The sequence below is a fragment of the Pongo pygmaeus genome, chromosome 1, assembly GCF_028885625.2.
Source record: "Pongo pygmaeus isolate AG05252 chromosome 1, NHGRI_mPonPyg2-v2.0_pri, whole genome shotgun sequence".
Taxonomy (NCBI): domain Eukaryota; kingdom Metazoa; phylum Chordata; class Mammalia; order Primates; family Hominidae; genus Pongo; species Pongo pygmaeus.
Window position 1 is genome coordinate 105,854,113 of NC_072373.2, and position 14,807 is coordinate 105,868,919.

Here is a 14,807-nt window from a genome sequence, read left to right on the forward strand (position 1 = left end):
GTAATGTGTGCTTTCATCTCACAGCAATGAACCAATCTGTTGATTTAGCAATTTGGATACAGTCTTTTTGTAGAACTGCAAGTGGATATTTGGCACAGTTTGAGGCCTATGGTGTGAAAGGAAATATCTTCACATAATAACTAGATAGAAGCTTTGTGAAAAAGTTTTTTGTGATGTATGCATTCATCTCACAAATTTCAAAATTTCTTTTGATTCAGCAGCTTGGAAACAGTCTTTTTGTAGAATATGCAAGGTGAAATTTTTTAGCAGTTTGAGGCCTATGGTGAAAAAGGAAATATCTTGAAATAAAAATTAGACAGAAAATTTTTGAGAAACTTCTTCATGATGTTTACATTCATCTCAGAGTTGAACCTTTCCTTTTATTGATCAGCTTGGAAACAGTCTTTTTGTAGAATCAGCAGGGGGATATTTCTGAGCAGTTTGAGGCCTATGGTGAAAAAGATATATCTTCACATAAAAACTAGACAGAAGCATTCTGAGAAACTTCTTTGTGATATGTGCTTTCATATCACAGAGTTGAACCTTTCTTTTGATTGAACAGTTTGGAAACAGTCTTTTTGTAGAATCTGCAAATGCATATTTGTAGTGCTCTGAGGCCTATGGTTGGTAAAGAAATGTCTTCACATAAAAACTAGACTGAAGCATTCTGAGAAACTTCTTTGTGATGTGTGCATTCATCTTGCACAGTTGAAACTTTCTTTTGACTGAACATTTTGGAAACTGTCTTTTTGTTGAATCTATAGAGGGATATTTCTCAGTGGTTTGAGGCCTATGGTGAAAAAAGAAATATCTTTATATAAAAACTAGATAGAAGCATTCTGAGACAGTTCTTTGTGACTTCTGCTTTCATCTCACAGAGTTAAAACTTCCTTTCAGTTGAGATGTTAGGAAAAAGTCTTTTTGTAGAATCTGCAATGTGAAATTTCTGAGCAACTTGTGGCCTACAGTGAAATATGAAATATCTTCACATAAAAACTACACAGAAGCTTTCTGAGAAACTTCTTTGTAATGTGTGCTTTCTTCTCACAGAATTGAGCTTTTCTTTTGATAGAGTAGTCTGGAAACACTCTTTTTCTGAAATCTGCAGAGGGATATTTCTGAGTGCTTTGAGGCCTATGGGGAAAAAGGAAATATCTTCACATAAAAACTATTCTGAAGCATTCTGAGAAACTTCTCTGTGATGTGTGCTTTCATCTCACAGAGTTGAACCATTCTTTTGATTTAGCATTTTGTAAACAGTCTTTTTGTTGGATCTGCAAATGAATACCTGTAGGACTTTGAGGCCTATGGTGAAGAAGGAAACATTTTTAAATAAAAACTACATGGAAGCTCTCTGAGAAACTTCTCTGTGATGTGTGCTTTCATCTCACAGAGTTGAACCATTCTTTTGATTTAGCATTTTGTAAACAGTCTTCTTGTAGGATCTGCAAATGAATACCTGTAGGACTTTGAGGCCTATGGTGAAGAAGGAAACATTTTTAAATAAAAACTACATGGAAGCTCTCTGAGAAACTTCTTTGTGATGTGTGCATTCATCTCACGGAGTTGAACCTTTCTTTTGATTGAGGAGTTTGTAGAATCTGTGGGGGATATTTGTGAGTGGTTTAAGGCCTATGGTGAGAAAGAAATATCTTCACATAAAAACTTGACAGAAGCATTCTGAGAAACTGTTTGTGATGTGTGCATTCATCTCACAGAGTTGAAATTTTCTTTTGATTGAGTGGTTCAGCAGCAATCTTTTTATAGAACCTGCCAAGGGATATTTGTTAGCCCTTTAGGCTTATGGTGAAATAGAAAAATATCTTCACGTAAAAGTAGACAGAAGAATTCTGAGAAACTTCTTTGTGATGTGTCCTTTCAACTCACAGAGTTGAACTGTTCTTTTGATTTAGCAGTTTAGAAACAATCTTCTTGTGGAATCTGCAAATGGATATTTGGAGTGCTTTGAGGCCTATGGTGAAAAAGAAAATACCTTCAAATAAAAATTAGATGGAAGCTTTCTGAGAAACTTCTTTGTGATGTGTGCATTCATCTCACAGAGTTGAAACTTTCTTTTGATTGTGGAGTTTGGAAACACTCTTTTTGTAGAATCTGCAGAGGGATTTCTGTGAGCAGTTTGAGGTCTACTGTGAATAAGGATTTATCTTCATATAAAAACTAGACAGAAGCATTCTGAGAAACTCATTTGTAAAGTATGTATTCATCTCACAGAGTTGAAACTTTCTTGTGATTGAGCAGTTTGGAAACAGTCTTTTTGTGGTAACTGCAGGGGGATATTTGTGAGCAGTTTGAGGCCTATTTTGGAAAAAGAAATATCTTCACATAAAAACTAGAAACTTTTTGAGAAACTTCTTTGAGATGTTTGCATTTATCTTACAGATGCCGATGGTGAGAAATGAAATATCTTAAAAGAAAAAGTAGATGGAAGCTTTCTGAGAAACTTCTTTGTGATGTGTGCATTCGTCTCACAGAGTTGAACCTTTCTTTTGATTGAGGAGTATGGAAAGAGTGTTTTGAAGAATCTGCAGAGGGAAATTTGTGAGCGGTTTGAGGCCTATGGTGAATGAGGAATTATCTTCATATAAAAACTAGACAGAAGCATTCTGAGAAACTTCTATGTCGTGTGGATATTCATCTCACAGAGTGGAACCTTTCTTTTGATTGAGGAGTTTGGAAACCGTGTTTTTGTGAAATTTACAAAGAGATATTTGTGAGCCGTTTGAGGCCTGTGGTGAAATAGGAAATATCTTCACATAAAACCTAGACAGAAAGTTTCTCAGAAACTTCTTTGTGATGTGTACTTTCAGCTCACAGAATTGAGCCTTTCTATTGATTAAGCAGTTTGGAAACAATATTTTTGTAGAATCTGCAAGTGGATATTTGGAGCGGTTGAGGCATATGGTAAAAAAGGAAATATCTTCACATAAAAACTACACAAAAACATTTTGAGAATCTTCTTTGTGATGTGTGCTTTCATGTCACAGAATTGAACCATTCTTTTGATTCAGCAGTTTGGAAACAGTCTTTTTGTAGAATTTGCAAATGGATATTTGTAGCGATTGGAGGCATCTGATGAAAAACTAAATATCTTCAAATAAAAACTAGACAGAAGCTTTCTGAAAAACTTCTTTGTGATGTGTGCATTCATCACAAAGAGTTGAAACTTTCTTTTGATTGAGTAGTTTGGAAAGACTCTTTATGTAGAATCTGCAAAGGGATATTTTGGAGTGGTTTGAGGCCTGTATTGAAATAGAAAATATCTTCACATAAAAAGAAGGCAGAAGGTTTCAGATAAACTTCTTTGTGATGTTTGCATTCATCTCACAGATTTAAACCTTTCTTTTCATTGAGCAGTTTTGAAACAGTCTATTTGTAGAATCTGCAAGAGCATATTTCTCAGCAGTTTGAGGCCTATGGTGAAAAAGATATATCTTCACATAAAAACCAGACAGAAGCATTCTGAGAAACTTCTTTGTGATGTGTGCTTTCAACTGACAGAGTTGAACCATTCTTCTGATTGAGCAGTTTGGAAACAATCTCTTTGTATGATCTGCAAATGGATAATTGGGGCGCTTTGAGGCCTATGGAGAAAAAGGAAATATCTTCACAAAAAAACTAGACAGATGAATTCTGCGAAACTTCTTTGTGATGTGTGCATTCAACTCACAAAGCTGAACATTTCTTTTGAATGAGCAGTATTGAAAAAATCTTTTTGTAGAATCTGCAAAGGGATATTTGTGAGCCCATTGAGTCCCACAGTGATATAGGAAATATCTTCACATAAAAACTAGACAGAAGAATTCTGAGAAACTTCTTTGTGATGTGTGTATTCATCTCACAGTGTTGAACAATTCTTTTTATTGAGCAGTTTGGAAACCATCTTTTTGTAGAATCTGCAAAGGGATATTTGTGAACGGTTTGAGGCCTATGGTGAAATAGTAATATCCTCACATAACAAGTAGACAGAAGCTTTCTGAAAACCTTCTTTGTGACGTCTGATTTCATCTCACAGAGTTGAACCTTTCTTCTGATTGAGCAGTTTGGAAACAGTGTTTTTGAGGAATCTGCAAATGGAGATTTGGAGCACTTTGAGGCCTATGGTGAAAAAGGAAATATCTTCACATAAAAACTAGACAGAAGCATTCTGAGAAACTTCTTTGTGACGTGTGCCTTCATCTCACAGAGTTGAACCTTTCTTTTGATTGAGCAATTTGGAAACAGTGTTTTTGTAGAATCTGCAACAGGATACTTGTAGCACGTTGAGACCTATGGTGAAAAGAAAATAACTTCACATAAAAAATAGAATGATTCTGAGAAACTTCTTTGTGATGTGTCCATTCATCTCACAGAGTTGAACATTTCTGTTGGATGAGCAGAAGAGAAACGACTTTTTTTAGAATCTGCAAAGGGATATTGTGAGCCTTTTGAGGCCTACAGTGAAATAGGAAACATCTTCACATAAAAACTAGACAGAAGCTCCCTGAAAACTCCTTTGTGATGTGTGCATTCATCTCACAGAGTTGAACCTTTCTTTTGATTGAGCAATTTGAAAAGAGTGTTTTTGAAGTATCTACAGAGGGATATTTGAGAGTTCTTTGAGGCCTGTTTTGAAAAAGGAAATATCTTCGCATAAAAACTAGACAGAAGCACTGTGTGAAACTTCTTTGTGATGTGTGCATTCATCTCACAGAGTTGAAATTTTCTTTAGATTGTTTTTTTTTCTTTTTTTAATTAATTAATTAATTTATTATTAGTATACTTTAGGTTTTAGGGTACATGTGCGCAATATGCAGGTTAGTTACATATGTATACATGTGCCATGCTGGTGTGCTGCACCCACTAACTCATCATCTAGCATTAGGTATATCTCCCAATGCTATCCCTCCCCCCTTCCCCCACCCCACAACAGTCCCCAGAGTGTGATGTTCCCCTTCCTGAGTCCATGTGTTCTCATTGTTCAAAAAACAGCAAAAGCAATGGTAACAAAAGCCAAAATTGACAAATGGGATCTAATTAAACTCAAGAGCTTCTGCACAGCAAAATAAACTACCATCAGAGTGAACAGGCAACCTACAAAATGGGAGAAAATTTTCGCAACCTACTCATCTGACAAAGGGCTAATATCCAGAATCTACAATGAACTCAAACAAATTTACAAGAAACAAACAAACAACCCCATCAAAAATTGGGCGAAGGTCATGAACAGACACTTCTCAAAAGAAGACATTTATGCAGCCAGAAAACACATGAAAAAATGCTCACCATCACTGGCCATCAGAGATTGAGCAGTTTTTAAACTGTCTTTTTGTAGAATCTGCCAAAGGATATTTGTCAGCTGTTTGAGGCATATGGTGAAATAGAAAATATCTTCACATAAAAACTAGACAGAAACTTTCTGAGAAACTTCTTTGAAATGTGTGCATTCATCTCACAGAGTTGAAACTTTCTTTTGATTGAGCAAATTGGAAACAGTCTTTTTGTGGAATCTGCAAATGGATATTTAGAGCGCTTTGAGGCTTATGGTGAAAAAGGAAATATCTTCACATAAAAATTAGACAGAAGCATTCTGAGAAATTTCTTTGTGATGTGTGCTTTCGTCTCACAGAGTTGAACCATTGTTTTGATAGAGCACTTTGGAAATAGTCAATTTGTAGAATCTCAAAGTGGATATTTGGAGTGCTTTGAGGCCTATGGTGAAAAAGGCAATATGTTCACATAAAAACTAGACAGAAACTTTCTGAGAAACTTCATTGTAATGTGTTCATTCACCTTACAAGGTTGAACCTTTCTTTGGATTGAGGAGTTTGGAAACAGTCTTTTTGTAGAATCTGCACAGGGATATTTCTGAGTGGTTTAAGGCCTATGGTGAAAAAGTAAATATCTTCCCATAAAAACCAGACAGAAGCATTCTGAGAAACTTCTTTGTGATGTGTGCATTCATCTCACAGAGTTGAACATTTCTTTTGATTGAGCAGTTTGGAAACAGTTTTCGTAGTATCTGCCAAAGGATATTTGTGAGTGGTTTCAGGCCTATTTTGAAAAAAACAAAATATCTGCACATAAAAACTAGAGAGAAGAATTCTGAGAAATTCTTTGTGATGTGTGCATTCATCTCACATAGTTGAACATTTCTTTTGATTGAGCATTTTGGAAACGTCTTTTTATAGAATCTGTAAATGGATATTTTGAGGGCTTTGAGGCCTCTAGTGAAATAAGAAATATCTTCGCATAACTACTAGACAGAAGCTTTCTGAGAAACTTCTTTGTGACGTGTGCTTTCGTCTCATGTAGTTGAAACTTTCTTTTGATTGAACAGTTTGGAAACAGTCATTTTGTAGATTCTGCAAATGGATATTTGGGGTGCTTTGAGTCCTATGGTGAAAAAGGAAATATCTTTACATAAAAAATAGAAAAAAGGATTCTGAGAAATGTCTTTGTGAGGTTTGCATTCACCTCACAGAGTAGAACACTTCTTTTGATGGAGCAGTTTGGAAACAGTCTTTTTGAAGAATCAGCAAAGGAATATCTGTGAGCCTTCTGAGTCTTATGGTGAAATATGAAATATCTTCACATAAAAACTAGGCAGAATTTTTCTGAGAAGCTTCTTTGTGATGTGAGCTTTCAACTCCCAGAGTTGAACCTTTGTTTAGATTGAGCATTTTGGAAACAGTCTTTTTGTAGATTCGGCAAATGGATATTTGGAGGGCTTTCAGGCCTTTAGCGAAATAGGAAATATCATCACATAAAAACTAGACAGAAGCTTTCTGAGAAACTTCTTTGTGAAGTGTGCTTTCAACTCACAGAGGTGAACCATTCTTTTGATTGAGCAGTTCAGAGACAGTATTTTTGTAGAATTTGCAAAGGGATATCTCTGAGCCTATGTAGGCCTGCAGTGAAAGAGGAAATATCTTGAAATAGAAACTAGACAGAAGGATTCTGAGAAACTTTTTGTGATGTGTGCATTCATCTCACACAGTTGAACATTTCTTTTGGTTGAGCAGTTTGGAAACAGTCTTTTTGTGGAATCTGCAAATGGACATTTGCAGTGATTTGAGGCCTATTGTGAAAAAGGAAATATCTTCAAATAAAAACCATACAGAAGCTTTTAGAGAAACTTCTTTGTGATGTGTACATTCGACTCACAATTTTGGAACTTTTTTTTGATTGAGCAGTTTGAAAACATCCTTTTTGTAGATTCTACAGAGGGATATTTGTGAGCTGATTGAGGCCTACGGTGAATAAGGAAATATCTTCACATAAGAACTAGACAGAAGCATTCTGAGAAACTTCTTTGTGATATGTGCATTCATCTCACTGAGTTGAACATTTATTTTGTATAAGGAGCATGGAACAAGTCTTTTTGAAGAATCTGCAAAGGGATATTTGTGAGCCCATTGAGGAATATAGTCAAATAGGAAATATCTTCATATACAAACTAGACAGAAGCTTTCTGAGAACCATCTTTGTGATGTGTGCATTCATCTCACAGAGTTGAACATTTCTTTTGATTGAGCAGTTTGGATATAGTCATTTTGTAGAATCTGGAAAGGGATATTTCCGAGCCATTGCAGGCCTATGGTGATAAGCAAATATCTACACATAAAAACTAGACAGGAGCATTCTGAGAAACTTCTTTGTGATGTGTGCATTCATCTCAAAGTGTTGAGCATTTCTTTTGAATGAGCAGTATGAAAACAGTCTTTTTGTAGAATCTGCAAATGGATATTTGGAGGGCTTTGCAGCCTATAGTGAAATAGGAAATATCTTCATACAAAAATTAGACAGAAGGATTCTGAGAAACTTCTTGGTGATGTGTGCATTCATCTCACTGAGTTGAACATTTCTTTTGACTGAGTAGTTTGGAAACAGTCTTTTTGCAGAATCTGCAAAGGGATATCAGTGAGCCTGTTGAGGCCCCTAGTGAAATAGGAAATATCTTCACCTAAAAACTAGACACAAGTTTTCAGAGAAACTTCTTTGTGATGTCTGCTTTCAACTCACGGAGTTGAACCTTTCTTTTGATTTAGCAGTTTGGAAACAGTCTTTTCATGGAATCTGCAAGTGTGTATTTGTAGCCCTTTGAGGCCTTTGGTGAAAAAGGAAATATCTTCATATAAAAACTAGACAGAAGCATTCAGAGAATTTTTTTTCATGATGTGTGCATTCATCTCAAAGGGTTGAACCTTTCTTTTAATTGAGCAGTTTGGAAACAGCATTTTTGTAGCATCTCCAGAGGAATATTTGTGAGCTGGTTGTGGCCTATTTTGAAAAAGAAATAACTTCACATAAAAACTAGACAGAAGCATTCTGAGAAACTTCTTTGTGATGTGTGCACTCATCTCACAGAGTTGAAACTTTCTTTTGATTGAGCAGTTTGGAAACAGTCTTTTTGTAGAATCTGCCATGGGATATTTGTGAGCAGTTTGAGGCATATGGTGAAACAGGAAATATCATCACACAAAAAGTAGACAGAAACTTTCTGAGAAAAGTCTTTGTGATGTCTGCATTCATCTCACAGAGTTGAACCTTTCTTTGGGTTGAGCAGTTTGGAAACAGTCTATTTGTAGAATCTGCCAATGGAAACTTGGAGTGGTTTGAGGCATATGGTGGAAAAGGAAATATCTTGACATAAAAACTAGACAGAAGCATTCTAAGAAACTTCTGTGTGATGTGTGCTTTCATCTCACAGAACTGAACCATCCTTTTGATTGAGCAGTTTGGAAACAGTCGTTTTGTAGTATCTCCAATTGGATATTTGGAGTGCTTTGAGGCCTATGGTGAAAAAGGAAATATCTCCAAAAAAAAAAAACTAGACTGATGTTTCCTGAGAAACTCCTTTGTGATGTGTGCATTCATCTCACAGAGTTGAAGCTTTCTTTTGCTGGAGCATTTTGGATACCGTCTTCATTAGCATCTGCAGATGGATATTTGTGAGTGATTTGAGACTTTTGATGAATAAGGAAATATCCTCACATTAAAACTAGACAGAAGCATTCTGAGAAACTTCTTTGTGATGTGTGTATTCAACTCACATTGTTGAACCTTTCTTTTGATTGAGCAGTTTGGAAACAGTCTTTTTGTGGAATCTGCAAATGGATATTTGGAGCACTTTGAGGCCTATGGTGAAAAAGGAAATATCTTCACATAAAAATTAGACAGAAGCATTCTGAGAAACTTCTTTGTGATGTGTGCACTCATCTCACAGAGTTGAAACTTTCTTTTGATTGAGCAGTTTGGAAACAGTCTTTTTGTAGAATCTGCCATGGGATATTTGTGAGCAGTTTGAGGCATATGGTGAAACAGGAAATATCATCACACAAAAAGTAGACAGAAACTTTCTGAGAAAGGTCTTTCTGATGTCTGCATTCATCTCACAGAGTTGAACCTTTCTTTGGGTTGAGCAGTTTGGAAACAGTCTATTTGTAGAATCTGCCAATGGAAACTTGGAGCGGTTTGAGGCATATGGTGGAAAAGGAAATATCTTGACATAAAAACTAGACAGAAGCATTCTAAGAAACTTCTGTGTGATGTGTGCTTTCATCTCACAGAGTTGAACCATCCTTTTGATTTAGCAGTTTGGAAACAGTCGTTTTGTAGTATCTCCAATTGGATATTTGGAGTGCTTTGAGGCCTATGGTGAAAAAGGAAATATCTCCAAAAAAAAAAAAAAACTAGACTGATGTTTCCTGAGAAACTCCTTTGTGATGTGTGCATTCGTCTCACAGAGTTGAAGCTTTCTTTTGCTGGAGCATTTTGGATACCGTCTTTATTAGCATCTGCAGATGGATATTTGTGAGTGATTTGAGACTTATGATGAATAAGGAAATATCCTCACATTAAAACTAGACAGAAGCATTCTGAGAAACTTCTTTGTGATGTGTGTATTCAACTCACACTGTTGAACCTTTCTTTTGATTGAGCAGTTTGGAAACAGTCTTTTTGTGGAATCTGCAAATGGATATTTGGAGCACTTTGAGGCCTATGGTGAAAAAGGAAATATCTTCACATAAAAATTAGACAGAAGCATTCTGAGAAACTTCCTGTGATTTGTGTATTCGTCTCACAGAGTTGAACCTTTCTTTTGTTTGAACAGTTTGAAAATAGTCTTTTTGTAGAATCTGTGGAGGGATATTTTTGAGCAGTTTGAGGTCTATGGTGAAAAAGGAAATATCTTCACATAAAAACTAGACAGAAGCATTCTGAGAAACTTCTTTGTGATGTGTGTATTCATCTCACAGTGTTGAACCTTTGTTTTGATTGAGCAGTTTGGAAACAGTCTTTTTATGTAATATGCAGAGGGATATTTGCAAGCAGTTTGTGGCATATGATGAAAAAGGAAATATCTTTACATAAAAACTAGACAGAAGCATTCTGAGAAACTTCTTTGTGATGTATGTATTCATCTGACTTAGTTGAACATTTCTTTTGAATGAGCAGTATGGAAACAGTCTTTTTGTAGAATCTGAAAAGGGATATTAGTGAGCTCATTGAGGCCTAAAGTGAAATAGGAAATATCTTCACATGAAAAATAGACAGAAGCTTTCTGAGAAACTTCTTTGTGATGTGTGCTTTCATCTCACAGAGTTGAACCTTTCTTTTGATTGAACAGTTTGGAAACAGTGTTTTTGTAGAGTCTGCAAATGGATATTTGGATGGCTTTGAGGCCTATAGTGAAATAGGAAATATCTTCACATAAAAACTGGATAGAAGCTTTCTGAGAAACTTTTTTGTGATGTGTGGTTTCAACTCACAGAGTTGAACCATTCTTTTGATTGAGCATTTTGAAAACAGTCTCTTTGTAGAATCTGCAAATGGATAATTGGGGTGCTTTGAGGCCTAAGGTGAAAAAGGACATACCTTCACATAAAATCTAGAGAGAAGGATTCTGAGAAACTTCTTTGTGATGTGTGCATTCATCTCAGAAAGTTGAACATTTCTTTTGATTGAGCAGCTTGGAAAGAGTCTTTTTGTAGAATCTGCAAAGGGATATATGTGAGCATACTGAGGCCTATAGTGAAATAGGAAATATCTTCACATAAAAACTAGACAGAAGCATTCTGAGAAACTTCTTTGTGATGCGTGCTTTCATCTAACAGAGTTGAACTGGTCTTTTGATTTAGCAGTTTGGAAACAGTCTTTTGGCTGAATCTGCAAATGGATATTTGGAGTGCTTTGAGGCCTATGGTGAAAAAGGAAATATCCTCATATAAAAACTAGACAGAAGCATTCTGAGAAACTTCTTTTTGATGTGTGCATTCATCTCACAGAGTTGAACCGTCCTTTTTAGCAGTTTGGAAACAGTCTTTTTTTTTAGAGTCTGCAGAGGTATATTTTGGAGCGGTTTGAGGCCTACGGTGAAAAAAGAAATATCCTCATATAAACACTAGACAGAAGCATTCTGAGAAACTTCTTTGTGATGTGTGTATTCGTCTCACAGGGTTGAAACTTTCTTTTGATTAAGCAGTTTGCAAACAGTCTTTTTGATGAATCTGCCAATGGATATTTGTGAGCCCTTTAGGCTTATGGTGTAATAGGAAACACGTTCACATAAAAACTAGAAAGAAGCACACTGAGAAATTTCTATTTGATGTGTGCTTTCATCTCATGGATTTGAATCATTCTTTTGATTTAGTAGTTTGGAAACAGTCTTTTTGTAGTATCTGCAAATGGATATTTTGGGCACTTTGAGGCTTATGGTGAAAAAGGAAATATCTTCACATAAAAACTACACAGAGCCTTGTTGAGAAACTTCTTTTTGATGTGTGCATTCGTCTCACACTGTTGAACTTTCCTTTGATTTAGCAGTTTGGAAACAGTCTTTTTGTAGAATCTGCATATGGATATTTTTGAGCGGTGTGAGGCCTATGGTGAATAAGGAAATATCATCACAAAATACTAGACAGAAGAATTTTGAAAAACGTCTTTGAGACGTGGGTATTCATCTCTCAGTGTTGAAAATTTCTTTTGATTGAACAGTTTGGAAACAGTGTTTTTGTAGAATCTGCAAAGGGATATTTGAGAGGATTGAGGCCTATGGTGAAATAGGAAATATCTTCACCTAAAAACTAGATGAAAGCTTTCTGAGAAACTCCTTTGTGTTGCGTGCTTTCAACTCACAGAATTGAACATTTCTTTTGACTGAGCAGTTTGAAACAGTCTTTTTGTAAAATCTGCAAATGGATATTTGGAACACTTTGAGCTCTATGATGAAAAAGGAAATATCTTCACATAAAAACTAAACAGAAGCATTTTCAGAATCTTTTTGTGATGTGTTCATTCATCTCAAAGAGTTGAACTGTTCTTTTGATTGAGCAGTTTGGAAACAGTCTTTTTGCAGAATCTACATAGGGATATTTGTGAGCAGTTTGAGTCCTATGGTGAAAAAATAATATCTTCACATAAAAACCAGACAGAAGCATTCACAGAAACTTCTTTGTGATGTGTGCATTCATCTTACAGAGTTGAACCTTTCTTTTCATTGATCAGTTTCAAAACAGTCTTTTTGTAGTATCCGCAAATGGATATTTGAGAGCAGATTGTGACCTGTGGTGAAAAAAGAAATATCTTCACATAAAAACTGGACAGAAGCATTCTGAGGAACTTCTTTGTGATGGGTGCATTCATCTCACAGAGTTGAACCTTTCTTTTGATTGAGCAGTTTTGAAACAGTCTTTTTGTAGAATCTTCAAATGCACATTTGGAGTGCATTTTGGCCTATGGTGAGAAAGGAAATATCTTCACATAATATCTAGAAGGAAGCTTAGTGAGAAAGCTTTTTGTGATGTGTGCATTTTTCTCACAGAGTTGAAAATTTCTTTTGATTGAGCAGTTTGGAAACAGTCTTTTTGTGGAATCTGCAAAGGGATATTTGTGAGCGGTGTGAGGCCTATAGTGAAATAGGAAATAACTTCACATAAAAAAAAGAAGATTTCAGAGAAACTAATTGTCATGTGTGCTTTCATCTCACAGAGTTGAAACTTTATTTTGATTGAACAGTTTGAAAAGAATCTTTTTAAGAATCTGCAGAGGGATATTTGTTATCTGTTCAAGGCCTATGGGGAAAAAGGGAATATCTTCATATAAAAACTAGACAGAATCATTATTTTTTAGAACATCCAAATGGATATTTGGTGCGCTTTGAAGCCTATGGAGAAAAAGGAAATATCTTCAAATAAAAGCTGGACAGAAGCATTCTGAGGAACCTCTTTGTGATGTATGCATTTGTCTCACTGAGTTGAACATTTATTGAGCCATTTGGAAGCAGTCTTTTTGCAGAATCTACCAATGGATATTTGTGACTCAATTTAGGCTTATGCTGAATTAGGAAATATCTTCACATAAAAACTAGACAGAAGCATTCTGAGGAACTTCTTTGTGAGGTGTGCATTCATCTCACAGAGTTGAAGCTTTATTTTGATTGAGCAGTTTGTAAACAGTCTTTTTGTAGAACGAGCAAAGGGATATTTGTGAGCAGATTGAGGCTTATGGTGAATTAGGAAATATCTTCACATAAAAATTGTACAGAAGTTTTCTGAGAAACTTCTTTATTATGTGTGCTTTCATCTCACAGAGTTGAACCTTCCTTTTTGCTTCAGCCATTTGGAAACAGCCTTTGGTAGAATCTGCAAAGGGATATTTGTGAGCAGTTTGAGGTCTATGGTGAAAAAGGAAATATCTTTACCTACAGACTAGAAAGAAGCATTATGAGAAACATTTTTGTGATGTGAGCATTCATCTCACAGAGTTGAACATTTCTTTTGATTGAGCAGTTTGGAAAGAATCTTTTTGTAGAATCTGCAAAGGGATATTTGTGAGCTTTTTGAGGCCTATGGTGAAGTAGGAAATTTCTTCACATAAAAACTAGACAGGAGCTTTCTGAGAAACTTCTTTGTGGTGTGTGCATTAGTCTCACAGAGGTGAGCCTTTCTTTTGATTGAGCAGTTTGGAAACAGTCTTTTTGTAGAATCTGTAAATTTATATTTGGAGAGATTTCTGGCCTATGGTAAAAAAGGATATATCTTCAATAAAAACTAGATGGAAGCATTCTGAGAAACTCCTTTATGATGTGTGCATTCTTCTCATGGAGTTGAACCTTTCTTTTGATTGTGCAGTTTGGAAATAGTCTCTTTGTAGAATCTGCAGAGGGATATTTGTGAGCAGTTTGAGGCCTATGGTGTAAAAAGAAATATCTTCACATAAACACCACACAGAAGGATTCTGAGTAACTTCTTTGTATTGCGTGCATTCATCTCACAGAGTTGAAACTTTCTTTTGATTGAGCAGTTTAAAAACAGCCATTTTGTAGAACCTGCAGAGTGATATTTGTGGGTAGTTTGAGGTCTATGGTGAAATACAAAATATCTTCACATAAAAACTTTACAGAAGCTTTCTGATAAACTTCTTTGTGATGTGTGCTTCCAACTCAGAGTTGAACCTTTCTTTTGGTGGAGCAACTTGGAAACCACCTTTTTGTAGAATCTGCAAATAGATATTTGGAGTACGTTGAGGCCAATGGTGGAAAATGAAATATCTTCACATAAATACTAGACAGAAGCATTCTGAGAAACATCATTGTGATGTGTGCATTCATCTCACAGAGTTGAACATTTCTTTTGATTGAGCAGTTTGGAAAGAGTCTTTTTGTAGTATCTGTAAAGGGAAATTTGTGAGTGGTTTGAGGCTTATGGTGAAAAAGTAAATATCTTCAGACAAAAACTAGACAGAAACTTTTTGAGAAACTTCTTTGTGATGTTTGCATTCATCTCACACAGTTGAACTTTTATTTT